We start from the raw sequence: 26,242 nt of genomic DNA, 5'->3' as shown, positions 1-26,242 counted from the left end.
CCTACCACATGGACATTAAACTATCATTACATTTTCAAAATGTTTCAGCGTAAACCTTGGGAGTAAATAGAAAAGCTGTGAAGTCAGGTCTGCAAGGAGTTAATTCTGCTCAACTCACTGAGCTAAAATGGGATTATGTTTGGCAATGGAAGGATAAGGGGGGGGAGGGAACATTTTGAAATTTCACAGCAATTATACAGTATTATGTTAGTCTGAGCTTTCAAGTTACATATATTTCATCCTCATAAAACTTTTCTGAGGTAAAGTGCTGCTTCATTCCATTTTCTAAATAGAAAATTTGGTAGCACTGAAGATTTCTCTGCCAGCCTTGCAAGGAGCTAGAAGGTAGGGGATGATGAAGGTAGCTGCCATGACGCCTCCTACCTTTGTTGCAGAAAACCAAATATCATGCCACAGGCCACTGGCACTCTGAAAGAATCCCTTCTAAGACTGGAAAAGTTCAGTGTTTCTCATCGACATATAAGCAGAAAATAGCAAGACTATAAAAAAAAAAAATCCTCACTTCATTTTGTATGGAGATTACCAACCATTCTAGAAGCCTCTTCACAGTAGATGGATTTATACTTAGTCACTATGATATTAAACTGGGACTTTTAAATATGAGTTGACATACAGCAAAAAAGCATAGTTTATTATTCTGTAGCTTATATTTTATTATATAGAACAAGCTCTTCATTTTTAAAAGGTTACCTAATATTTCAATTAAGTTTCAAGATTCAATGGATGTATCACTATTACCACTTTAACAGAGTTCTTACTAAATATGCATGATTTGTTTTAATAATGTTTAAGAGATATAATTTATTAAGTATTCCTGCTCTGGAGCTATTTTGCAATCTAACGGACACATTGAACTGAGTCATGAATCAGCTCTCTAATTAGAAATAGATAGTCAATATGTAACAACCCATTTATGTAAATTTAAGAGTTTTATTAGGATATAAGATTATACATCCATATAATTTATGCAAAACATCTCTTATAACCTTTATTTACAAGAAAGGATAGTCCCGAATCTTGAAGGGCTTTAAAATATTAAACAAAAGTATTATTTTAGTTGATATAAGTGTACCAAAATATTTCAATTGCCTAAGTTAACAGTGTTATCACACTCAAGAAAAAAAGAAGTGCCCAAAAAACAAGTATCATATTTGCAAACAAGAAAAAAAATATGTTTTTAATAAAAATAACAATGTATGGGGCACCTGGGTGGCTCAGTGGGTTAAAGCTTCTGCCTTCGGTTCAGGTCACGATCCCAGGGTCCTGAAATCGAGCCCCCCACATCAGGCTCTCTTCTCAGCAGGGAGCCTGCCTCCTCCTCTCTCTCTACCTGCCTCTCTGCCCCTTTGTGATCTCTGTCAAATAAATAAATAAAATTTTAAAAAATGTGTATGTCAATTATGCCTCAATAAAAATGAAATAAAAATGATAATTTAGAATGATAAATAAATCACTATTAATAGTTCTGAATATTTTTAAAACAAAATAACTCTGTAGTTTGATTCTACACAAACAATTTGATAAAACCACAAATGATTCATCAACTCCTGACACAAACTGTGTCTTTACTAGAAGAGCTAGCAAACATATGTGACCAGAAGAACATTTGTTAAAGACACACTGGCAACATACCAATTAGATCGTAATGTTCATACAAGTGAAAGTAAAATTGTATATACTAATCACAGTGACAGACTTGAGTCTGGTGCTGGTAAGAAGCCAGGTTAAATTATTAGGTCAAAGACATCATCTGGTCATTTTTTTCTCCCCTCCCAAAGGACTCTTAGATTCTTCAGCATCTAAGCCAATTTTTCCAAAACCTCTTTTTAAAAAATTTTATTCTTCCACATTTTAAATCTGAAAACCAATGTCAAGCAGGATTTCTACATACTGAGTGGAAGTATTTTAAAAAGTTTACTGCTAAGCTCAGTTCAAAAGCACATCAGGCTAATATTGTTGACAATTTTTTTTGTGAAGGATTGGGACGCTCCAATCTCCTAGGCAGCAGCAATGCTCATAATAGGATATGATCTTATTGAGGATTTTAACCTATTGACAAAGCCACATTATTCTTAATGGGTGCAACATGAGAAGAGATACTCTTAACATACTTCAGGATTGAAGATATGCAATCAAAAGATATAAGCGCACTCTTAATTCATCAAAGGGAAGCGCTAGCAAAGAAAATCTAAGTGACTACAAGTGACCTGGGTTTTGACATGTCTGAAAAAAAGAGAATATTTTTGTTAAGTAGATTAACTTGCTGTATTGTCCATCAAATACACAATTATCCCAACTGTCACCTGATAAGTATCAACAAATCAATTATTTTTGCAAAAACTGACTCAGGGAAATAAGACTGGAGACCAGTTTTCACAGAGAGACAGTCTCAAAGAAATTCTATATGACAGCATCCAAATGCTGGACTAAACAGAGAACTGTTATCTCTCCTTGCCTTAACTGTGGCAAAAAAAAAAAAAAAAATGGATGCTTTGCTTTGGAGGGGAACTTTATCTGACCTCCTACCCTAGGGTTATCAAAGGACCAGAGTTCTTAGAGTCCTTTTGGATTGGGAAATACAACCTAAAAGTTGAAATTTTATCATAAAGAATTTTTCCAGCTTTATTGAGGTACATTGAGGTAAAATTAACATGTAATATTGTGTAAATTTAAGGTACATGTTGATTTGACTCATGTGCATACTGCAAAATATGGTTACCAAATAACATTAGTGGACACTTTTATCACCTTACATAATCACCTTGTGTAGTGAGGAGTGAGAACGTGTAAGAGCTAGTCTCTTGGCATCTTTCAAGTATATAATCCAGTATTGTTAAGTATAGCAGACATACATCCTCAGAATTTATACATCTTACAACTGGAAGTTTGTACATTTGACCAACATCTCCCCATTTCTTCCATCCATAGCACCTGGCTACCACAACTCTACTTTCTGTTTGTTTGTTTTTTTAGTTCAGCTTTCATAGAATCCACATATAAGGAAGATCACACAGTATTTCTCTTTCTCTCTCTACCTTATTTCACTCAGCGTAATGCCCTCACGTTTCATCCATATTGGTGCAAATGGCAGCATTTCCTCCTTAATTTTTAATGACTGGATTGATGGCCCTGTGTGTGTGTGCACGTGTCTGTGTGTGTGTGTGTGTCTATGTACACCACATTTTCTTTATCCATTCACTCATTTATGAACATTTAGGTTGTTCCCATGTTTGGGTTATTTTAAATAGTGCTGCAATGAACATGGGAGTGCAGATACCTCTTTGAGATCCTGTTTTCATTTCCTTCAAATATATCCCCAGAAGTCAGATTGCTGGATCATAGGATAGTTCAATTTTTAATTTTGGGGAGAATTTCCATACAATTTTCCATAGTGGCTGTACCAATTTACATTCCCATCAACAGTCCACAAAGGTTCTTTTTTTCTCCAAATTCCTGACCAACAGCTGTTATCTCTTTTTTATGACAGTCATTCTAACAGGTGTGCAGTAATATGTCATTACGGCTTTGATTTGCATTTCTGTGATGATTATATCACAAATAATTTTTAATTATCAATACTGGTATATTTCTCTCAGACGTATAGGTTTGTAATCCTTACCATTAGTTATGCCTGAATTGATGTGCTATCTTTGAAAAAGCCATTACTACCCACACATGAATCAGTCAGTAGTGGTAACTTTTTCTTTCAAACTTTCCACATCCTAATGTTTTGCAGGTTCCTTTGAAAACACTACATTATTATATTTTTTAACACTGTCCAACAGTCTTTGAGATTGAGATAATTTGACCATTTTCCATTTTATGTCATTACCAAAATATTGGTTGTGACCTGGCCATCTCATCCTTTCTATTTGTTCCAACTCTACTCACAATTTTTTTTTAAGTTTTAATTTTTGGTTTCCTTTTAGACTGACTGTGCTTTTAATTAGCATTTCACTTTTTCGTCCAGTATTATACAGTTTTCTATTCTCCCAGATTTACTCTAGAAATTATAGCACACATTCTCAATTTATCAAAGTCGTATGTCCCTCCCTCTTCAGATAATTCAAGGACCAAAAAGGCCAATTTAAGTTCATTTAACTTCCCCTTGACTCATATAATTTTTTTGTTTGTGTATTTTAATTCTCTCAACTCAATTTATTAAATTTCATTATTATTTTGTAAAGCCAAATTTCATTTTGATTTATGTACACATTTATCATCCTTTTTGCTCTTTATCGTTTCCTATACCTGTGGGATCATTTTTTTTATCCACAAATTAACTCTTTTAGTGCAGGTTTGCTGGTGATAAAGTAAGATTTTGTTTGGCTTTTCCTTTGTCTGATTTTCCCATTTTTTATACTTTGTTGTTTTATGATTATTTCCATTGAGTATAAATTTATAGATAAGCAATTATTTCCATTCAATACATTGCATAAAACATTTCACTGTCTTCTATCTTCCCCTGGTGTTGCAGATGTTCTATCTAACTTTTGAAGGAAAGCTGTGTTTTCCCTCTTGTATTACTGGTTCTGTAATTTTATTGTGATGTGTCCAAATATGGTCTACTTTTTAAAAATTTACTTGGTGGGATGCCTGGGTGGCTCAGTTGGTTGGATGACTGCCTTCGGCTCAGGTCATGATCCCAGAGTCCCGGGATCGAGTCCCGCATCGGGCTCCCAGCTCCACGGGGAGTCTGCTTCTCTCTCTGACCTTCTCCTCACTCATGCTCTCTCTCACTGTCTCTCTCTCAAATAAATAAATAAAATCTTTTAAAAAAAATTTACTTGGGATTGTTTGGACTCCTTAAATCTTTGGATTAAAATTTTTAATCAGTTCTGAAAATTCTGTAGGCATCATCTTATCAAATATTGTTTCTGCTTCCTTCTTTCCTTTCCTTCTAGAACTCTATTATCTATTAAATGCCTGGAAAGTCCTCCCACTATTCTCTTGTCCTCCTTTCTTTATCTTAACCTGACAATCACAATTGATTCTTCTGCCTCAACTTCCAACTTGGTAAGTACCTCTTCTTTTGTATCTAATTCAGTAAATTCTTAGTTTCAGTTATTGTATTTTCAATTCATAATTTCAATATGATTATTTTTCAATTCTGCTATTTCACCCTTGCATAGATTTTAAAGTATGGGTACTTTTCCTCAATGAAAATACCAAAAATATATTTATTTTTTTATTTAGTGGCATTGCAGTTTGCATCTGATAACTTAGATATCTTAGGTCCTCGTGGGCCTAATATTTCTTTTCAACTTCTCATTTTCATATAATTTCAAAGCTACAATAAATTTCTAAGAGTAAAAGTAATACATAGAACATCCACATAACCTTTCCTTGATTCAATACTGTTAACATTTTGACTCTTTGCTCTACTGTTCTATTTATAAATATATGTAATACATGTAAGTGTCTCTAAATAAATATTATGTGTAATTCTCTTTAAATAAATGCTATGTATAATTCTTCCCTGAACAATTTTAAAGTAAGTTATACACAAAATTCTACTCATAAAATCTTTAGTGTTCAGTTTCTAAGATGAGAATATTATCTTATATAACTACAAGACAGCTACCAATAAGCTAATTTAACATCATTATAATACTGCAATGACTCAATGTTTGTGTCCCTCCAAAATTCCTATCTTGAAATCCCAATTCCAATGTGATGGCATCTGGAGGTGGGTCCTTTGGGAGGTAATTGGGTCATGAGGATAGTACCCTTATGAACAGGTTTAGTGCCCCTATAAAAAGAATTCGTAGAGCTTGCTAGCTCTTTCCATCATGTGAGTGAGGATACAGTGAAAAGTCAGCAGTCTCCAATCTAGAAGAGGTCTCTCCCCAGAACCCAACAATGCTGACACTCTGATCTCAGACTTCTACACTCCAGAACCAAGAAAAGTAAATTTCTGTTGTTTATAAGTTACCCTTTCTATGGTACTTTGTTATAACAGACCAAACTGACTAAAACAAATATTCTTATCTAGTCCTCCATCCAGGATTCTATTTTATGAATTGAGACAATAATGTCACTTTTTAAAAAAATATTTTATTTATTTATTAGACACACAGAGAGAGATGACAAGTAGGCAGAGAGGCAGGCAGAAAGAGAAGGGGGGAAAGCAGGCCCCCTGCTGAGCAGAGAGCCCAATGGAGGGCTCGATTCCAGAACCCTGAGATCATGACCTGAGCCGAGAGCAGAGGGTAACCCACTGAACCACCCATATGCCCCAATGTCACTTTCTTTTTAAAGATTTATTTATTTGAGAGAGAAAGAGCAGAGAGAGGGGCAAAGGGAGTGGGAGAGAAATCCTCAAGCAGACTCCCCACCAAATGCAGAGCCCGATGTGGGGCTTGATCCCAGGACCCTGAGATCACAACTTGAGCCAAACCAAAAGTCAGTCCCTTACCTAACTGAGCCATATAAGCACCCCAGTAATGTTACTTTATACCATATTTATCTTTGTGGTACAGAATCTAATTTAAAATCATGTATAGCATTTAGTTGTGATGACTCTTTAGTCTCCTTTAATTTGGGACATTTCCACAACCTCTGTCTTGTTTTATAACACTGACATACTTGAATAACATAGTCTTGCTCTCCCTCTTTTAAATAGAATGACCTTTCATTAAGGCTCATCTGTTGTTTCTCAATGATTAATTTATACATTCTGAACCATCCTATTATATAAATGATACTGTCTCCCTGTCAGAACATTATATCAAGAGGCATGTGATGACCATCTGCCCTTCATCGACAATGTTCATCTTGATGACCTGTCAATGTGTATTTGGTTTGAATGTATACTGAGTATTACACATGAAAAATTATTCACTAAAACATTTCAAGCCTCAAATGATACTTCCTTCAGAGAGGATTTTCATTTTCTTCTGCCACACACTCAGGATGCTACCGGCTTGAACCACCTTAATCTGATTTCAAGGTTTGTGGTTTTCCAGGCTACCTATATAAATACAGGTGGATTGCAAGTTGATGCAAAGAAAAGTTGGCTTCCAATAAACTTACTTTAAGGCTCAGCTTCATAAAAGTCCAGTCCCAAAAGAGGGATAGTTAGTCATCCCCCTATAGAGGATTCCACCCAGACCCACAAGATCACCAAGATTACAACTCAGTCTCTCATTTTTCTTTTGGATGGTAAAAATATGCTCCAATGGTAGATGCAGCTCTCTCCCAGATTTCAGCACTATAATCCTTCATTACCTTTGTTACTGTTAAGGTTTTCATTTTCTTCTCAATTTCATGCAACTTTTGTTGGTGGTGGAAAATATGGTTCAAATTAATATGTGCATCATCACTGGAAGTTATGGTTAACAGAAAATGATCTGTTATCTAATGGCCATTGTTATCTAATGGCCATTGGGCAATTTTTGCATTCGCCCAAATGCTAATGAGATTTGTTCTGTTCCCTTGGAGTCTATACATCTTTTCTCACAAAAATTAACCCAGAAATAAGGAATGGCAGCTTCCAAAAAATTCAGAAAGCTGAAGTTTATTTGTAGCAAGTCAAATGAAGTGGATGCAATTTCTTTTTGTATCCTCAACAGCTTTTGTTAGGCTCATGATCAGTCCTTATATGTAGTTCCAGAGAAGAAATGTATAGGCATGTGAGTCAGTACTCTTTTCTCCTGATCACATTGATTCAGTCACGTCACCCAAATTGTGACCTTTCCCAGAGTTATGGGACAAGAGCTTCATGCTATTTCTTTTTTTCTTTTCCTTTTTCTTTCTTTCTTTCTTTTTTTTTTTTTTTTTTTTTTTTTTTTTTTTTTTTTTTTTTTTTTTTACCATTTTTGACATCTTTAATTTGGAGATTGCCAACCTTGGGGTGAGAAAGGGGGGATGTGAGATGTGAGGAGGAGAAAGAGAAACTGCCTGACAATGAAACCAAGGGGAAGCTAGCCATATACAATGAAACAGAGCTACAGAATACCTCCACACCCCTGGTCGGAAAACTTTGATCCTGCCACAACTGAATTTACCCCTTAGGTCACTCAGTGATACAAACCAATAAATTTTTCTAACCTATTTTGAATTGGAATTCTGCCTCTGGCAACTCATAGCTCAGACTGATTAAAACATTTTAAATTCTATGTCCACAGTAAAATTCTCTGCATAACTACAGAGTATGTCTCCTCTCAGAAGTTGCAGGTCAGTAAGCAATAACCAAATGAGGAGGAGAAAGCATATAAAATGATAAATTGTATAGTAGGAATTAAATCTAAATGGAAGAAAAGTTGGAAATGCTAATAGCACATTTAGCTTTCACATAGTCAAATCTTTAGGTGTTTTTATTATTGATAAGTTGCCTTAGGAAATATAAAATGCACATACATGATAAGTGTCCAATACTGTTCCCCAGTGAGTCCACAGCACTTTGGTTTCTGCCATTATCCTCATATAGCACGTAAAATCAAAAGCCAGACATTAGCAAACAAGATAATTCATACTCAAAGTGCTTGAACATAGCTGAAGACCACCATTCTCTCTCTGTGGATCTCTGAAATAGCTCTAAATCTTTTCCTACTGGGCCTCCTCTTTCCTATTGTGAGCTCTACACCTGGCAGCCAGAAACCCATCAACCCATCTTCCTAGTCAAAACCCTCCATCTGTTGACACTTCCAAGTGTATAATCCTTTCTACAGACTACAAAGGGCTTATTTTCCTTACCTTTCCAATCTCACCTACCATTCTTCCTTACTCCTTCCCTCTAGTAGCACTAGGTTGACTAAAGTGTTTCTGACACACCAGGCTTATTCCTTCCACAGCATCTCTACCTGGAGGATTTGTTCCCAAATAGTAATGTAGGAACAAGGCATGGTCCTTTTTTAAATTCAGGTCTCTGCTCAATATCACATCTTCTGAAAAACCTTTCTTAACCTTACCTAAAACCTTAACCTTACCTAAAACCTAAAGTTCATACTTCTATTAGTGCCTATGCCCTTCTTCTTTGTTTTTATTATTTTTTAAGGTTCTATTTACTTATTTATTTGAGAGAGAGAGAGAGTGAAGTGAGCAGGAAGAAGAGCAGAGGGAGAGAGACAAGCAGATTTCTGGCTGAGTGTACAGAGCCCAACATGGGGTGTGGCAGGGTCTCCATCCTATGACCTTGATTGAGATCATGATCTGAGCCTAAATCAAAAGTCAGAGACTTAATCAACTGAGCAGCCCAGGAGCTCCTGATTTTGTATTTATTCATAGCACTCACACTTCCTGATATGCTATTCTATTGCTTCTATGTTGCCTCTCTCCTCCTTCCCCTGTCCTGCCTCCTCCCCCAGTCTATTACCTTCCTCACCAAATAAAATGTAAACTCCATGAGAATGTAGAGACTTCGCATTCTCAGCCCTTAGAACAAAATCTGGCACATAAAAGGGACTAAAACTAGAGTTGAATACAGAACTATAATTGAGGTTAAATATTTTTTAGTTTTTTAAGCTAGCCAATACATAAATACATACATACATACTCTGCAATGAAGATATTGGCTCACTAGACAAATATGAGTTGCTCAGTGAAAATAATGCATTCCACTGAAAAAAATTAAATCATAAACAAGGTTGCACATTGCTAAAAAGAAAACAGTTCACTCTTTATGTCTACACAGAAAATTTTGTATATATTCTTGTTCATTGTTTTTGTGGTATGCACATGATTTCTGTTAAAACTAATACTTATTGCATTGTGTATGATATCCAAATATTCATTAATGCACTAGTTATTCATTCAGTTGAATTGTAGTTCACGCTTGTTTTGGACAACAGCATTTGCTGAAAAACAAAATGTGAGTAAAATACATAAATAGAGAAAAGAATCTATATACTTCTTTCTGATTATGGTATACCTATTTGAAAAATGAAAATATAACACTAACTTTGCTATATATGTATTTTCCAAATTAAATTTTTCAAAATCATAAAGTTAAATTGGTTTATAAGGTATTATCTTTTCACCCTTCATTGTTAATGAACTGGGTTCTTGGAATTATAATGTGACTTGAAGATAACATGGATATTCATTATTTTCTAATTCATTAGATGACTAAGATTAGAAAGCAACCTAAATAATTTTTAAAAGGAAGGTCCATGTCACTATGACCACTAGAACATACAATTACACATATAACCTACACTAATTTTGCCACACATAAGAAGTGGTTCATAAATATGAAGTAATATCCAAGACATGGATATATGATTCTAAAGTACATAAACTCTTGAGTCTCCATCTTTCTTATGTTTTCATATTATCTATTTCTTCATTCTGAGGAACTCTGAAAATCTTGCTATTTTGTGGGGGGGAAATCTTAGAATACAATAATTTAGTTTTGAGCTAGCACTGTATGTATAAAAAGTAACTGAAAAAAAAGCAAAACAAATGTGAGGAAAGAAAAACAATAATAATGATTAATGCTGAATCTACCTTTTCTGTTCTGGAGCATCTAGTATCAAATATAGACCAAGTTACACTTAATAGTCTTCAGTCAGAAGCTATGAGAAGTCAGTTTCTTGAAATACAACATTAATATGTTTAATTTTTTAAAAAAAGTCATGATTGTGATTCATGGACCCTCAGATATTAAGCTAGGTCCTGCTGGGTAAATTACTTTTGCAAGTGGTAAAGCTGCAGATATAAATATGACAATGAATATGACTTTAAGAGAGCTAGGAAACAAGACTTCAGGTGTAAGTCATCAGTTCAAACAGGAGTTAATCACTGAGTTTCTGAATACTAAAATCTTTGCTTTAGATATTTTTCAGAATTGTATATACATGAAAATGATCAGCCATCATAAATAGTGATATGAAATACTGAGGGCAAAATATAGATTTGAAATCCTATCTGAGTTATAGGGGAAAATTAAGTAGGGGATATCATTTTCCCATCACCAACTAAAAAAATGAAATAAACTATCACCCTAAAATGAGGCTTTAAAAAAAAAATCTAATAGTAGTAATGCACTCAATTCCTCATTCCCATTCTCCCTCCCCACCAACCAAAGGTTTGGTTAGCAGCCAAATCTCTTAATTTTATTTTTAAACTGACTATCTGGAGGGAATCTTATTGGAGGATTTTTCAAATTTGATTTTTAAATATCCCTCACTTCATTTCTCCATTTTAAATTGCAATGTGAAATAGTAAAACAGCATAGTATACTATATGACAAAGAACATGAATAAGACAGAAATTATAGTCAAAGAGGAAGATGGACTTGTTTTTCCATTTATTAGACTAACCTGGGCCTGTTTTCTTGAAATCTCATTTCTTGCAATAGATATAAATAGATTTAGATACACATATATTCATATATACATATACATAAGCACATTTATGAACATGTGTGTATGTATGTATATCATAAATTTCACTTCCTTTATTCAGTTTGTTCAGCAGAGGGAAAAGTTGAAAATTCAATCACTTTATGCTAAAAGTCAATTAACAAAAATAGAACACTTTTTGTTCAAAGCTCTGGTGTTGGATCCCTGGCTCTCTCCAAAACACACTTTTAAATCTTAGAAATATTACCTAACCTTTATCTTGTTCTTAGTTTCAACATCTATAAAATGGAAAACCTACCTCCTAAGGTTTTGCTAAGTTTGAAGTCATATTATGTCAATAAAATGATTAACATATAGTAACACTAGTACTAACACATAGTAACACTTCCAAAGTTATTTACTCTGAAAAGCTCTCAGTGAAAAGCTCAATGAGGCAGGAACTATTGTCCCATTTACTAAAATGATATTTTAACTTTATTTTCCAATTTTGTTATGTCACCCCTACTCCTAATCATGGACTAAACATTTAATTATAAATGTTATTTTATTTTAATTTTTATAAACTTAATTTTAAATAAATGTGTTTTTAGAGCCTTCAAGCTATTCAAAGTTTTTTTAATAAAAATACTCACAAGTTGAAGCTATTATCCAGTGTCGGTGGGAAATTTGAAAGTGAAATCTCTGAGTGTGGCTAGGAAAAGACAAGGGAAGAGAAGATCTTGGCAGTGATATGGCTAAAATGTACGATGGAGGAAGGTTTCTGAACTTATAGCAAAACAGAGGGGCACCTGGGCTGCTCAGTCAGTTAGATTAAGAACCTGCCTTCAGGGCGCCTGGGTGGCCCAGTGGGTTAAAGCCTCTGCCCTCGGCTTGGGTCGTGATTCCAGGGTCCTGGGATCGAGTCCCACGTCGGGCTCTCTGCTCAGCAGGGAGCCTGCTTCCTCCTCTCTCTCTCTCTCTGCCTGCCTCTCTGCCTACTTGTGATCTCTGTCAAATAAATAAATAAAATCTTTAAGAAACAACAACAAAAAAGACTTCAGCTCCAGTCATGATCTCAGGGTCCTGGGATTGAGCCCCACATTGTACTCTCCGCTCAGTGGCATGTCTGCTTCTCCTTCTCCTCCTCTGTGGTCTGTCTTGCTTTTGCTGTCTCTCAAATAAATAAAGTCTTTAAAAAAATTAAGCACAACATGATGTATTCTTTAAAATGTGACCAAGCCTCAGATGATAGTCCTGGCCGGCCGTAGATGGGGCATTGTCCAAAGCAAGTCCTCTAGAAAGCATTTCTTTCCACTGTGACTTCAAAATGATCCCATTATCACTGGTGTACCATCTCAGAAAATAACATCTTTATTATGAAGAAATTCAAAATCAGCTCACTTGACAGGAAAGATAAGTAGACAGAACTGTAAAACAGTGCTTCAAACATGAGATGACACTCTTCTCATTGCAGTCTCCTTGAAATTAACTGTGAGCTTTACACTTTGAAGATAATGTGATAATCAACTGGGCAAAGATAACAAGATAGTCTACAATACAAAATGCACTTCAGTAAAGAGAGATAATGCCACCACATTCATTTTCCAAAGAGCTAGTGGGGGAAAAACATACTTCACATTTTCCCTTCCTACTTCACGTCAACTTAACAAACTAACTCATATGTAAAAAGGGGGGGGGGTATTTTTCTCATTGTATTTTAGTTATTTGATTTTTCTTAAAGATACACAACTGTCATGGGCAAGCTTATCTAGTGTCCATCTATTCCACAGGCTAATCCTATGTGCATGATATATTTGCTAGGTTATTAACTTTCCCTGCATATATTTTAATGAAATATGTAGAGTTTAATTAAGAATTAGGAGACAGTCTGATTTGGCTTAGAGTGTTTGATAAGGAGAAAGATCAGCATGATAGAAGCTTAGTGAGCGGAGGGGAGAAAGTTGGGAGATTAAGTCTAAGAAGCAGGTAAAAGGCATGTTCAGGACTGTTCAAAATATCTGAATTTTTCTTCCAAAGAGAAAAAATATCTATCACAAGGAATGAGACTGAAAAGAAGTTCAGTGATTAAGATGTCTTTAGATGTATAGAAGGAAGTGAGAGAGCACTTATGAAGAAAACATGCATTGCACTGCACAGTCCAGGATAAACTCACCTTTATATAAAAGATAAAAAATCACACATCACTGAGTAGTGGTAAAGAACATAACCAAACACTATGATTTATATTCAGTGCAAAATATCAAAGACAAAAGGGAAAAAATCAAGTGTAATTTTTTTTAATTTAAAATGTTGTAAAACATTCTAGAAAACGGGAGAAAAAGATAGGGAATGAATTACCTGTTTTCCCACAACTTTACAAGCCATTTGTAATTTCAGTGTTGTTACATGCAGGTTTTATACAGCTATGGTAGGACTAATATGTAATTTTGTACCATGTTTTCTCCAAGAAACATTATAGCATATGTATTTTATTTTATTTTATTATAATTCTCATATCTACTTTTAATTGTTGTATGTTATCCTCAATTTTACATGCCTAGATATATTATTGGCCATTTGAGTTGCTTCTGATTTTATATTTTACATAATATATCCATCAACATCTTCAAACACAAGACCTTTTCCATATTTTATACTATTTCCTTAGGATAGATTCCCAGAAGGAATATTAATGGATCAGACAGTATGAATATTTTGTAGTTTTTTTCCCCAATATGCTGCCAAATTGCTTTTCAAAAGGACTGTGCCAATTTTAATTGCAACAAACAGTTTCTGAATGCACCCAGTTCACTGCATCCTTGCCAACATGGGACATGATTATTTTTAATATTGTCATTTAGTAGATGAATATCAAGCACTCACAATGCTCATATAATTTATTAGTCTAGTAGGCCAGAGGATAGGAAAAGAGAAGATTTGAAATTAAGGAACAATCTGACAAAATTTCCCTATTTTCATAGCTATATTTGTGGCCAAGATGGTTAAGCAGATGCTGGAAGATCACCAAACAAAATTAGTTCACAATAAATTGCATACCTACAAAGCATGCTGATAGAGAAGTGTAAACCTGGGCAGGAGTCTCTAGGGAAATAGGATGAATGGAAGTCTTGGGTCCAGTCTCGTTCAGCATTATTTTTTTTTATTTGTTTATTAGAGAGAGATCACAAGTAGACAGAGAGGAAGACAGAGAGAGGGAGAAGCAGGCTCCCTGCTGAGCAGAGAGCCCGATGCGGGGCTCAATCCCAGGACCCTGAGATCATGACCTGAGCTGAAGGCAGAGTCCTTACCCACTGAGCCACCCAGGCGCCCCTCATTCAGCATTATTAATCATGCAACTGAAGACAAGAAAAGCAAGATAATCGAATAAGAAAACAAACACACATTCGTTTTCAAAGTAAACAAACATATATATCTAAATCCAGTGATTCTATGTCTAGGTCCTACAGATTCTTGCATATGTGAAATAATGTACAGAAAGTTATTAATGACAGCATTGGTTGTGTTAGCCAGAATATTTGAAAAAATGAAACCGTTCATCAGGAGGGGACTGTTTAATAACAAATAAATTACGGTAGTTTCAACAGATGTTATACCATGGAGCTTAAAAATGAGGAAACTTAATGTACCTACTTTGACTGTCGCCCAAGATTGCTGAGTTTAAAAAGCAGGAAGAAAAGTATGTAAAAAAATGTTACCATCTGTATAGAAGCTGAGAAATGGAAAAGAAAGTTTCAAAGTTTAGTGTTTGTATGGGCTTGGCAATCTCTGAAAATACACTAAGCAACAAATGAGTGGTTACCTATTGGGGGGCATGAGGACTGAGTGTAAAGGACAAGGATAGAGGAGAGAGAATTTTTACTGTGTATTTTTTGTATATATTATCCATTTGGAAACTGTATACATTAATTTAATAAGTGAATAATAACAACAAAATTGGCCCTATCCTATAGCCTGGAATGGAACTAGCTATCAGATTGTTCATCTCCATGAGTCACAAGAAAGTGGTAGCTTTTAGAGGGACCAATGATCAGCCAATTTTCTTTCTCCTCTTCTGTTCTTTTCCAATTAATGCATTACTTGTTCAAGTATAAGTCACAAGATCATCAAAATCATTCTGTATAGAGCTCAGCCAATATGCCAGAGTAAACTGCTATTGAAAAATGTATTATAATAATAGCATACTTATGCTTTTAGGAAAATTCCACCCATTGCTATATCGAGACCCCTTTGTTCTTCAGTATGTGTAATTTCTAAGCGGTAGATATGAACCAAAAAAAAAAAAAAAAACAAAAAACATTTAGGGGCGCCTGGATGGCTCAGTGGGTTGGGCCTCTCTGCCTTCAGCTCGGGTCGTGGTCTCGGGGTCCTGGATCGAGCCCCATGTCAGGCTCTTTGCTCAGCGGGGAGTCTGCTTCTCTCTCTCTCTCTCTCTCTGCCTGCCTCTCTGCCTACTTGTAATCTCTGTCCGTCAAATAAACAAATAAATAAATCTTTAAAAAAAAAATTCAACCATTCAACTATATTTGCTCTCTAGTTTATATAAAGACACCTGGTTTTCCGTCTTGGGATAATGAAATTTAACAGAATACTTAATTGTACTTAACAAATAGCTGGACCAGACTATAATTTATCTTCTTAAGATATAGTAGCTCATATTACCTCAATTTAAGCATGAGCTAATGAGTATTAGCAGAGTAACTAATGAAAAACACACACATATCAGTACATGTAATCACTTTTATTCTTTTTTTAACTTCTTATGCCAATAAAAATCTTCATTTGAACCATAAAATGCAAACACATTTCCAATTCTATTATACTGAGATAAAGACTTGAAAAGCAAAGTCCAAAATGACTCCTGACTTTCAAAGTAGGAAACTTAGCCAAACTTCACTTACAGTAACTTATAATATGGAAAAAAAAAAGGATATTGTATAATTCGCTCCTTTCCTTTCAAAATTAAGTATAGGAGTCCAATGTTTTGCTTCCAACACATTTGTCTGGAAGCCCTAAACCACTATCATTTCTCTAATTATTCTTTTGTTTATTTTAATATAGATTTTTGTGTGATTATTAAAGCAGTGCCTGCTCCTGGCAAAGAATATTTTTCTACACATAAAAGTAAAATTCCCATAATCCCAGTACTTTCCCCAAAACAAACGTTAATATCTTATTGAGGACTTTTTATATACGTAAATGTCAGTTCTTCTTGCATAATAAATTTTGCATTCTGCATTTTTCACAATTATTTCATCAACATTTTCCAATTCAACCTTTCAAATTTATGATTTAATATTATACACCATAACTTAATCATTCCTCTATTATTGGCCAAATAAATTATTTTTACTATTAATCTACTACAAACAAATTTTTAATGACACTGTGTGTATTTCTAGTTAGAAGTGGTATTAATGAAACAAAGGGAACATTTTTAAGGCTTTTGAATCACACAGTGGAAATCTGTTGTTTTTACCTGTCAAGTATTCTTTTTCCCTTCTCCTGGTAACAGTGTCTTGATTTTCCTTTGAATGTGTTCTTGATAAGACTGCCCAATGATTCACTGACTAAACTGTGGGCATGAAACCTGAGCTAGGTCATATCTCTCATTCCAGGAATTTGGTCCTGAAGCAAACTGACACGTGGGCAGAAAAGGACTGAGGCTGATTCATCCCAGTGATGGTACCTGGCAAAGATTTCATCACCTTCTCCCATGATCTCTGTAGCTATTCTGTTGATATTAATTTGTTTTTCTTTTCTTTTTATTTTGTAACCTACAAAATACCCACTTTTAGTGTGCATCTTATTCCTTACATTAGTCACAGGTAATTTCTGGAGCATGCAAGGGAAGAATTCTGTAAAAACCAATGAATAATCTTACCAGAAATTTGGGAGAATCTGCAGTTTACCTTCATCTTCAACATCTACATCAACTTTTTTTTTTTAATGAATCAACCTTCACTTGTAATCTTTGTTGTTTTAATGGACTAAAAAGTACTACCATTTAAAAATCTGTGGTAGTACTCTTCATCATTAACTTAAAATTTTAGATGCATATTAGCCTTATATATTTCTGGGATTTGTAGATTATTTTTCTCTTTTTGTATTGGTATACTTATAATTTTCTAGTAGCCAATAACAAGGCCTCTCACTCCCCAATTATGTTCAAGACACTGGGGAAAATGATGAAAAAAATCTCTCTTTTTCAAGAAGTTCTCAGATAGTAAAGGGAATGGATATAAATTGGGAATGACAATATTTTGAGATAAGTCCACTAATAGAAGAAAACACTGAAAGGTTTTTGTAACAGTGAATATGAAACTGTTATTAGCAATTTGTGTTGAAAATGTTTCCTTTATTTACTTTTGGCACTTCTGACTTAAAACTGTTAAATTTAATAAGGTCATATCTTTATATTTGTCCCACTGTATTTGTGTTTATGAGGTCTCTATTTTCTTCTAACTTGAATCAGAGTTTTTTTCTATTAACTCTTTGCTTCATCTGACATTTATTTTGGAATGCAATATGAGATAGGGAGTGTATGTTTTTGACAAATAATTACTCAGTTTCCCCAACACCATATATTGATCATTTTTTATTTTCTCACAGACTTTTGATTATTGCGTATTACACTTTATTCTCACATATCTCAGACTTTGTATCTTCTTGTCTGCATGTTGATACACTGTATTAATTATTGACGTTTTTAATATCTTTTAGTAGTTGATAGCTCAACTCTGTCTCAATGCTTTATTTATTTAAACACTTTTTGCCCATTATAGCTTATTGGTTATTTCATGGGAACTTCAGAATCTCTAAATTTTGCAACAATCTCTTCAGATATAAATTTGGATTGTCTAAGTATATGAATGCCTATATACATGTATGCATGTATGTAATGCTATCATCATTTTACCGATACAGAAACTAAAGTAGTGATGGGCTATGATGGGAACTCACCAGCACTCTGACTGGCACAGACAGATGTAGAGTGGAATCTAGCTATTAGTTAGTATGCTCTATTCATAAAGCCTATTCATAGTGCACTGTGTACATCTAGTGTAATTTTTCTTGTCTAATAGTAAGTAAATTACAAGTAAATGTTAACAACCAAACTCTATTTCTGGCAGTTTTCTGACTGAGTGCTAAGGGCCCTGATGAAATCACCCACAAATTTTATTGTCCCATGAGGAACTGATTCAGTCCTTGATGTCATCTATGTATGTCATGAAAATATTTCATAGTTAAAGACCAAACAAAATGCTAACTACAATAACTCAAAACCAAGTGCAGTTTTATAACTACAAGAACTAAACCATTCCTTCAGTTGCAAGTTTGAATTTTAGGGCAATGAAGCAGCTCTTCCAACCACTGTAGGAGCTGTTTTCTAATGGAATTTAGCAGGAGGGTTTCCTTATCTTTTTCTTTCTTCTTAAGTCAGAAAAGTACTAGTTCTTTAAAGCCCTCTCCCTATCTGTACATGTTCCCCTTTCTGCCTGCTTTTGTGTTTGATTTTTGTTTTTGTTTTAAGCTAACTAAAGCAGTAGCTCTTAAGCTTTTCTGAAAAATTTTTCCTTACAATGGAACATTCAAAAATGCAAAAAGTTTGGAAACAATTTCGGTATTTCTTGGAATCCCTGAAGCTCACCTATTGATTACTTTGAAGTCCAAAGACCTTTGGAAATTAAAAGAAAAAAAACAAAAATTCCTATGTTAGAGACATAAATATTTAACAGCTGAATTAATTATAAGTATTTTACACACAAACTTCCAGCCCTATAAATCTTAGGTGATATTTCTAAATGCATCCCAATTTATCATTTTCTTGATCCCAACATAATATTAATACAATGCAGTATTATGTTAGTTATTAAAATACTTAGATGTGCAAATTGGTGGATGCAGTTATTTCTTATCATTACTATTTTATAAAATGTAGAGCTGTTTAATAAGCAACTGGAATGGAGTTAACTTACACATTTAGTAGTTGACAAGCAGTGTTTCTAGATCTGGCTCTACTTTCAACTGACTTCGGGCAATTATCAACTTCCAAGAGTAAAGTTCTTCCCTTACACATAGGGAAGGTTGGTCTAAATGACCGAAATTCTTCCCAGGTGTAAATATCTGGCCCCTACATAGCTCTCATCTAACATTTTCATCATCAGCCAGAGCTGACTTTGTATGCAAGGCATGATGATTACTGTTGGTTTACTTGCTTTATTACAACACTGTTTTCCTAAGGTTTTGCATTTGGGACAGAACAAAACAAATAAACAAACAAAAACAGGCAAAAAAATTAAAGGCTTAAGCTGACAGTATATACATTCTTAAATCTAAATAAATAAAATATTGTGATAGTATTATCAGAAGACTTTTCTCCATCTCCTAAAACTGGATTATAAAGCAGCAATCTTGAAGATTTTTTCTTAAATGATGGAAATCCACTCAGAAATGAATGTTAGCATTGTGTTAGTGTTAATATTTTGTCATAATAGAACTTGTGAATATGTTGGCATTAGTTCATTATATAGTACAGCTTCTTAAGCATACAATTTCAGCTTTCCTCTAATATGAAAATATTGTTCACAAACCAATTATTGGAAGTCAAGCTAGATTCTTGATTTTCTTCATATGAGGGTTTAAAAAAAAAGAACTTTGGAGCTGTAAGCTCAAGCCCCTAAAGGAAATAATGACATGAAAGTACAGAAAGTAAAACTGGAATTATAGTTATACTCTCTTTTATGCATCATAGAACCTGAGAAATTATCACAATGTTTTATCTGTAATTGGACTACCTGGATAACCAAGTTGATTTTGAAATAAAGGCAAAGTTATTTTGAAATATTTGAAATGCTTTGGTATTTTTTTATTAGAGAATTGGATCACGAGTCTTTTTTTCTGATGCATCAACTTTAGGGAAACTTTGACCTCAGATGCTAGAATTTTTGATCAACTTTCACAGAGGTACATGAGTATGTCACTCTCAATGTGGAAGAAGAAAATTTTTCATTAAAATTATGCTTTTGGATCTTTCTACTTCTAATTCACTCATCCTCTTTAAATGACGTTATATAGATTTGAACTTGGATAGTTACAAATGCCTTTTAAAATACTGTTAATTTGAAACAAATTTGTTAAAGATAATGTTTCCCATTTCAGTTCCTTTGAAAAATATAATTTGATTTTAAAGCATTTTAAAGGGCAGATATTCGGTTATTTCATTGCTTAATCACCTTTGCGTCCCTCTCTTACCTTTAACCTTCATCTTAGATAGTGCTGTGACTGTTCAGATATATTGCTTCATGAGTAACACGTATTAGATTATCACCATGATTACCTTCCAATTCTTAGACTGAGTACATTTATGGGGGTGTGTGGATAGGTGTATATTACTTGGAAAGAAATGAGATGCAAAGAGATGGGGCCATGGGATGGAGATTTAGAAAAAACTGGTCAGTAAGAGAGATAAATATTCTGTACTTTTTTACTTATTATGTTTCTTGTTTATGATCTATTTCATCCCCAATAAAATATAAGCTTCATGAGGGCAAGGGCCTTTGTGATTTATTCTCTGATATAGTCAAAGCAACCTGAAGAGTGTCTTGTACATCACAGAAACATAGAATTTGTTAAATTTTAAACAAACCAGTATCATAATTAATTAGTAACAGATTACTTAAGATGATGAGCTTTTGCCTTATAAAGTACTTTCATCATTCAGGGTGGGTTGGTGAATTTGTTTCTAATGGAGGGTGTTTACACTCATCCTGAGAGACTTTCCAGTATATGTGTGTATGTTTGCATGAGACAGAGAGACAACACAATGAATTTCTGATACACTAAACTGGCTGAGGTTTTCCAGTCCCCTAAGTGTGTTAGTTTTCAATTAAAAACTGATTTGGTCATTACTTAAATGAAAACAAGCTGCTATTAATAAAATTAAATAAACCTCGCTACCTGACCTAATAATATAGAAACTCTAATCATGGCTATTTGACAAATTAAATGTTTACTTGGTAAGATCATAATATTTTTGTACTATTTATAGTAAAGGTGATATCTTTGGAAAAGTTATTCAGTGTTGAAAGTAAAATCTGGTATAGGTCAAAAAGTGAATTTAGTGGCCTAGAGACTTAACAAGTTGACATTTACTAAAATCCATATAGAAAATATGGCAGTCTGAGCTCTTGGGCTGCCCTGAAGCAAAACAAGTCAAAACTGAAGTGAATTTGCAGAACTGGCAGAACTTGAATTGCTCATATAAACTAAATGGCTGGCACTATTACCTCCTTTAAGCCTGTGCTCCTCCACCACACACACACACACATCCTGCCTCATATCAGCTTTCAGTCATAGATCTTACTGCTTTACCCTAATATTTATGTTCTTTGATGTATTTCATTACATTTGATAAATACATCTGTCCGATATGGTTTTAAAAATGTATTTAATTATTTGAAAAAAAAAAAAAAAAACTCCCCAAGTAAAAGTTTCCCTGGTTAAAAATACCCACACACTCCTTAAAATGAGTACAAAAGCTCTGTTTCTGTTTAAAGATTTGTGGCTTAGCCCAATACATAATGCAGTGGATTTACAAGATGTTACTTTACAGCCATGTGAAAAACCGCTTTCTTTGCTAAGTAGTTAAAATATTCCTCAAAATTTCCACTTTTAACACTGATAACTTGATTTTAACTTAATCTTATCTTTAAATTATTAATTATTGAAACACATTTTAATTTAAATTCCCCATATCAATCCATAGGGGAAAACTATTTTACCATCTCATAGCATTGCACAAATGGAACACAAAACTAAAATCAGCTGCTTAATGTGTTTAATAATCTTAATAAAGTCCTGAAAGTTAGAATGACTAAAATATTGCAACATTAAATTAATCACCTGGCAGCAGGTATTGAAACATAACAACCACAAGCTATACTCTCTTTAATTATATCAGAAAACTCAACTTTTAAGACACATGTGATGACTACTAAAGGAAAAACATTTACTACCAATTTTCTGCCAGCCCGAATGCATAGTGTAAGTGTTCAATTAAAAGAGTATTAAAAATTCCATTTACAGTTCACGAATTAAGTGATGAAAAACGTACAACCATCTTCGGACAAAAAACTAATATCACTGCTAGTTTACCAGTAAGTTATTCATCGCTACAGAATAATTTACATTACAAAATTGGGAGAAAATTGAACCTTTACAATCAAAAACGTGAAAAATGCTGACATTTTGGACAGCTCCCTTCTGATTCCCAACCACCACCACCACCACCACCACCCCCACCCCCCCCCCCCCCCCGGATTTCTATTAGGTGTCTCACTTTCATTTCTTTGGCCTTTACCAAATCCAAAATGAGCCTGACCAAAGTGGTTTCTACTGTTTGGGTTTGGGTTTTATTTTTGTTGTGTTGTGTTGTGTTGTGTTTGGGGGCGAAAGATTCTTCCAGGGAAAGGAGATTAAGGAGCTACGTAACAGGGAAAGTGCTGTTCTCAGTTCCGGCTCCCTGTACTGAGCCAATTTATGGGTTTCCAAAGATTCTAGCTGGCAAGCTGGGAGCTGCCCTCTCCACTTCCATTTCCCGCTGCCACCCCGTCGTCTCTGTAAAAGACCACAGTCCCTCTCCATCTGCGCCTGAGTAGGGACAGTTCGTTAGTGCCGAGGTATTTCAGGAACTTTCCCTAGCAGAGACTCCTAAGGAGACACAGGTCACATAAAAAAAAAAAAAAAAAAAAAAAACCGCCAAGAGTAAGTTTGTGCGTCCTGAAGAGGGATGGAGAAACCACTCCACTGAGCTACGAGATTCGGACTCAACCCGGCAGCACGATCCATTTACAGCAGCGCATAAAATCCGCCTTCTGCAGAAAGGTTTGCAGCGCGGGTCCAACTCCCAGAGGCTTTACAGGGAAAATAATTTCATACAGAATAAAAGCAGCGTCGGCACTGGAGGAAGCTGGGTACGTAAACCTGGTTCCACTTGGTGGTCAACGTGCCCTAGGTTGGGTTGCCCGGACCCCAGCTGGCAGGAACTTTCTCGGGGAGCAGAGCCGCCCGCAGTCCGCAGCTGCCCCGGGGATGCGGGCCGGGTCCCGACCCCGGAAGATACCCGGGCCGACGCTGCCCTGAGAGGCAGTGGCTCCACCTGGACGCCCGCTCAAGCCCCGCCCCGCTTCGGCCCCTCGGTCGGGTCGCTGACACGCGTGTCCCACGCCGGCGCGGGCCAGGAGCGGCCTCTGACAGCCCCTCAAGGCGGGACTCTCTATCCCCAAATCTGCGCTCCGGAAAAGTGGAATGAGCTCCCCACCAGGCGCGTCAGACAAAAAGCCGCCACTCCCCAAGCCTAGCTGCACTCCTCCTTTCCTTTAGTCTTTCTCTTCAGCGAGGCGGACTAACCGTTACTTTCCCCTCCCTTCCCTCCTCTCCTCTCCTCTCCGAAGTCCCCGGCGCAAAGTGGGACTTTGGGGAGCCTCGGCGAATGCGCCTGTCCCCTGGCGCGCTGGATGCACAGCTCCCTCTTTTCATTAAAGCAGTAAAGTTCCATTTGCCCGGCTCTTCACGAGCCACCGCGGACTTCCCTGGGCTTTCCGCGTGCTCTCGCTCCCGCTGAGCTAAGAGGCAAACCTATTCACTCCAGCGCAGCCTGAATCCCTCAAGGACGCCGGCTCACGTCAGAGGGGACCCACCGCGCTCCCTGCGAAGTGCCCCAAGCCGCGCGCCCACACACGCTTATACCCACACAATGCCATCTCCGCGCTATCAAAGTCGGGCAGCGCCGACGGGAGAACGCACGAACAGGAGCGGCTCCGGCGCGGGCATCAGCCTCGCCGTGCGTCCGGACTCGCTGTCCGGGTCCCAAACACCGTTGTCAGGATGCCCCGGGCACAACAAGCCTCGTAACCCCCAAAGACAACACCGGCGGTCCCGGGAGCGCGCGGGCGCCGCCGGGCCGGATCTTACCCGCGGGGCGCGCGGTCTCCCGCCGCTCAGCTGGCCAGCGGGCCACGGGGACGCTGCAGCCGGGGTCCCGGAGATGCTGCTGCTCCGCTGCCGCTGTCCGGATCCCCCGCGCCAGCATCACTTCTCCGCCGCCTCCGCCTCCTCGTGCTCTTCTCTCGGCCGCCCCTCCCCGGCGGCCGCCAGCAAGACCGGCAGCGCCAGCGGCGCGGCGGGGTGGGCAGCAGCGGAGGCGGCGGCGGCGCCGGCGCCCGCACGAGCTCGCCCAGCTGCACCAGCTCGAGCAGCCGCGGCGGCAGCCGGAGCACCCGAGCCCGCCTGCGCTTCCCCGGCGAAGGCTCCGGCCTCGGCGACTGACAACGCCCGGCAGCCAATCGCTGCCTCGCCCCGCGCGGCGGGGGGAGACCAATCAGAGCGGAAGGCCCAAGGTTTTCCTCCGCCTTTGCTCAGCAGGCTTGTTTCCGGGAGCGGCGGCGACGCTGCTGGGGTCTGGGATGGGGGGAGGCGCGGGCGCGGGAGCGGAGCTGGGTGGGGGACTCCCGGCTCGGGAGCCCCAGGTGCGGCGAGACGGCCGGGCCCGCCGAGGTGGGCCTGGGGCGCTTTCTGAATGCCAGGAGCCCGCGGTTTGGCTGCAAAGGGCGCCCCGCGGTGACTCTGTCTCCAGAGCCTCGGCCCGGCGCTTCAGTCTTGGCAGCCCTGGGGAGCGGTCGTGGGTCCCAAGTACGACCCGCGATGTGGAAGAACGGATCCCTGGAGGTGGTCGCCGCCTTGAAGGAATCCTGCGAGCAGTCACCAGACAGCGCCCCCGTCCTTCTCCCTTTGGCAGTTTTGGTAGCGGCAGAGTGGTACTCCAGGACCACTCAGTGATCCGCCCAGAAGTGTGTCTGAGCTATAAAGAGGCACAGGGAGAAATGTTCTCAAAGTTGTAGGCAGAGTGGACCTTCCTTACCCTCCCTCCAAATAAACTGTCCTCCCTTCACCCCGCTCAACAAAACAAAAACGCCTCAAGAACCAATGCGGAAAGATAGTTTAAGCAGTCAGTCTACCTGGTTTGCTCCCCGCCCCCCACCTTTGGCGAATCACTTCTGAATAATACAGTAGGAGTGTGTGTGTGTGTGTGTGCGTGTGTGTGCGCGTGTGTGTGTGACACAAACACCAGATAAGTGATGTCATTTAGATTTAGCAAGGCAAGGAAAAGAAAACAAATGTGGGAAACTTTTTCCACACCAGTTCTCCCCAAAACTATAATGATCTTTCTTTGTGAAGCAAATGCATCAGAATGGTCCAGGGTTCGAAATCTATAATTCATGTTGCATTAAAAAAAAAAAAAAAAAAAGTAAACTAAGTTCTGCATGAAGACTTAAAAGAGGTGTGGATCTTTCCCAAGTAATCTTTTCTATCTTCTCTTACAAGGTTGTCCTAAAGGTCAAAACCCAAGTACATGAATTAGCTACAGGATTGGGTGACAATTGGAATCAGTATGTATTAGCTATGCTGTTGCTGCTGTTTCTAATTATATTTTAAGTGATCTTTTTTTCTGGCAATAATCACTTCTTTCTTCATTTACCTCCCTTTTAAGATAACTCCTTGCATCCTGTGATATCTAAAATAAATCCTGCCTAAATTTTATGAGCACTGTATGGAAAATTTAATTGCAAATAGAGTTGTGTATTGCCATCTTTTAGTATACCAAAAATGCATGCATATGAGCACAGTTCTTGTGCCTCTTCCCCCCACCTTCAGCCATTTGACCAGTCTAGTTTGGGAGCTAGACTATTTCTTCTTGAGGAACCAATTGTGCTAAAAGAGGTAGTGATGTTTATTTTTTAGGCTAAAACCAGAAATATGTAACATATCACTTTGAATTTTTTTTTAAGATTCTTTTATTTGTCTGACAGATACAGATCACAGGTAGGCAGAGAGAGAGAGGAGGAAGCAGGTTCCCT

General features: G+C 37.2%; 1 protein-coding gene across 1 annotated transcript in view; it reads right to left on the bottom strand.

Moving 5' to 3' along the window:
* The window catches only part of B3GALT1 (beta-1,3-galactosyltransferase 1), a 525,240-nt gene extending 500,708 nt beyond the window's left edge, over window positions 1–24,532 (bottom strand). The window contains exon 1 of the mRNA XM_059394113.1: window positions 24,300–24,532. The gene's annotated coding sequence lies outside the window, so the exon portion shown is untranslated. The remainder of the gene's footprint in view (window positions 1–24,299) is intronic.
* Window positions 24,533–26,242: the final 1,710 nt, after the last annotated feature.

This window comes from Mustela nigripes, chromosome 3 (assembly GCF_022355385.1).
Source record: "Mustela nigripes isolate SB6536 chromosome 3, MUSNIG.SB6536, whole genome shotgun sequence".
Classification (NCBI taxonomy): Eukaryota; Metazoa; Chordata; class Mammalia; order Carnivora; family Mustelidae; genus Mustela; species Mustela nigripes.
This window is presented reverse-complemented; position numbering and strand designations above follow the sequence as displayed.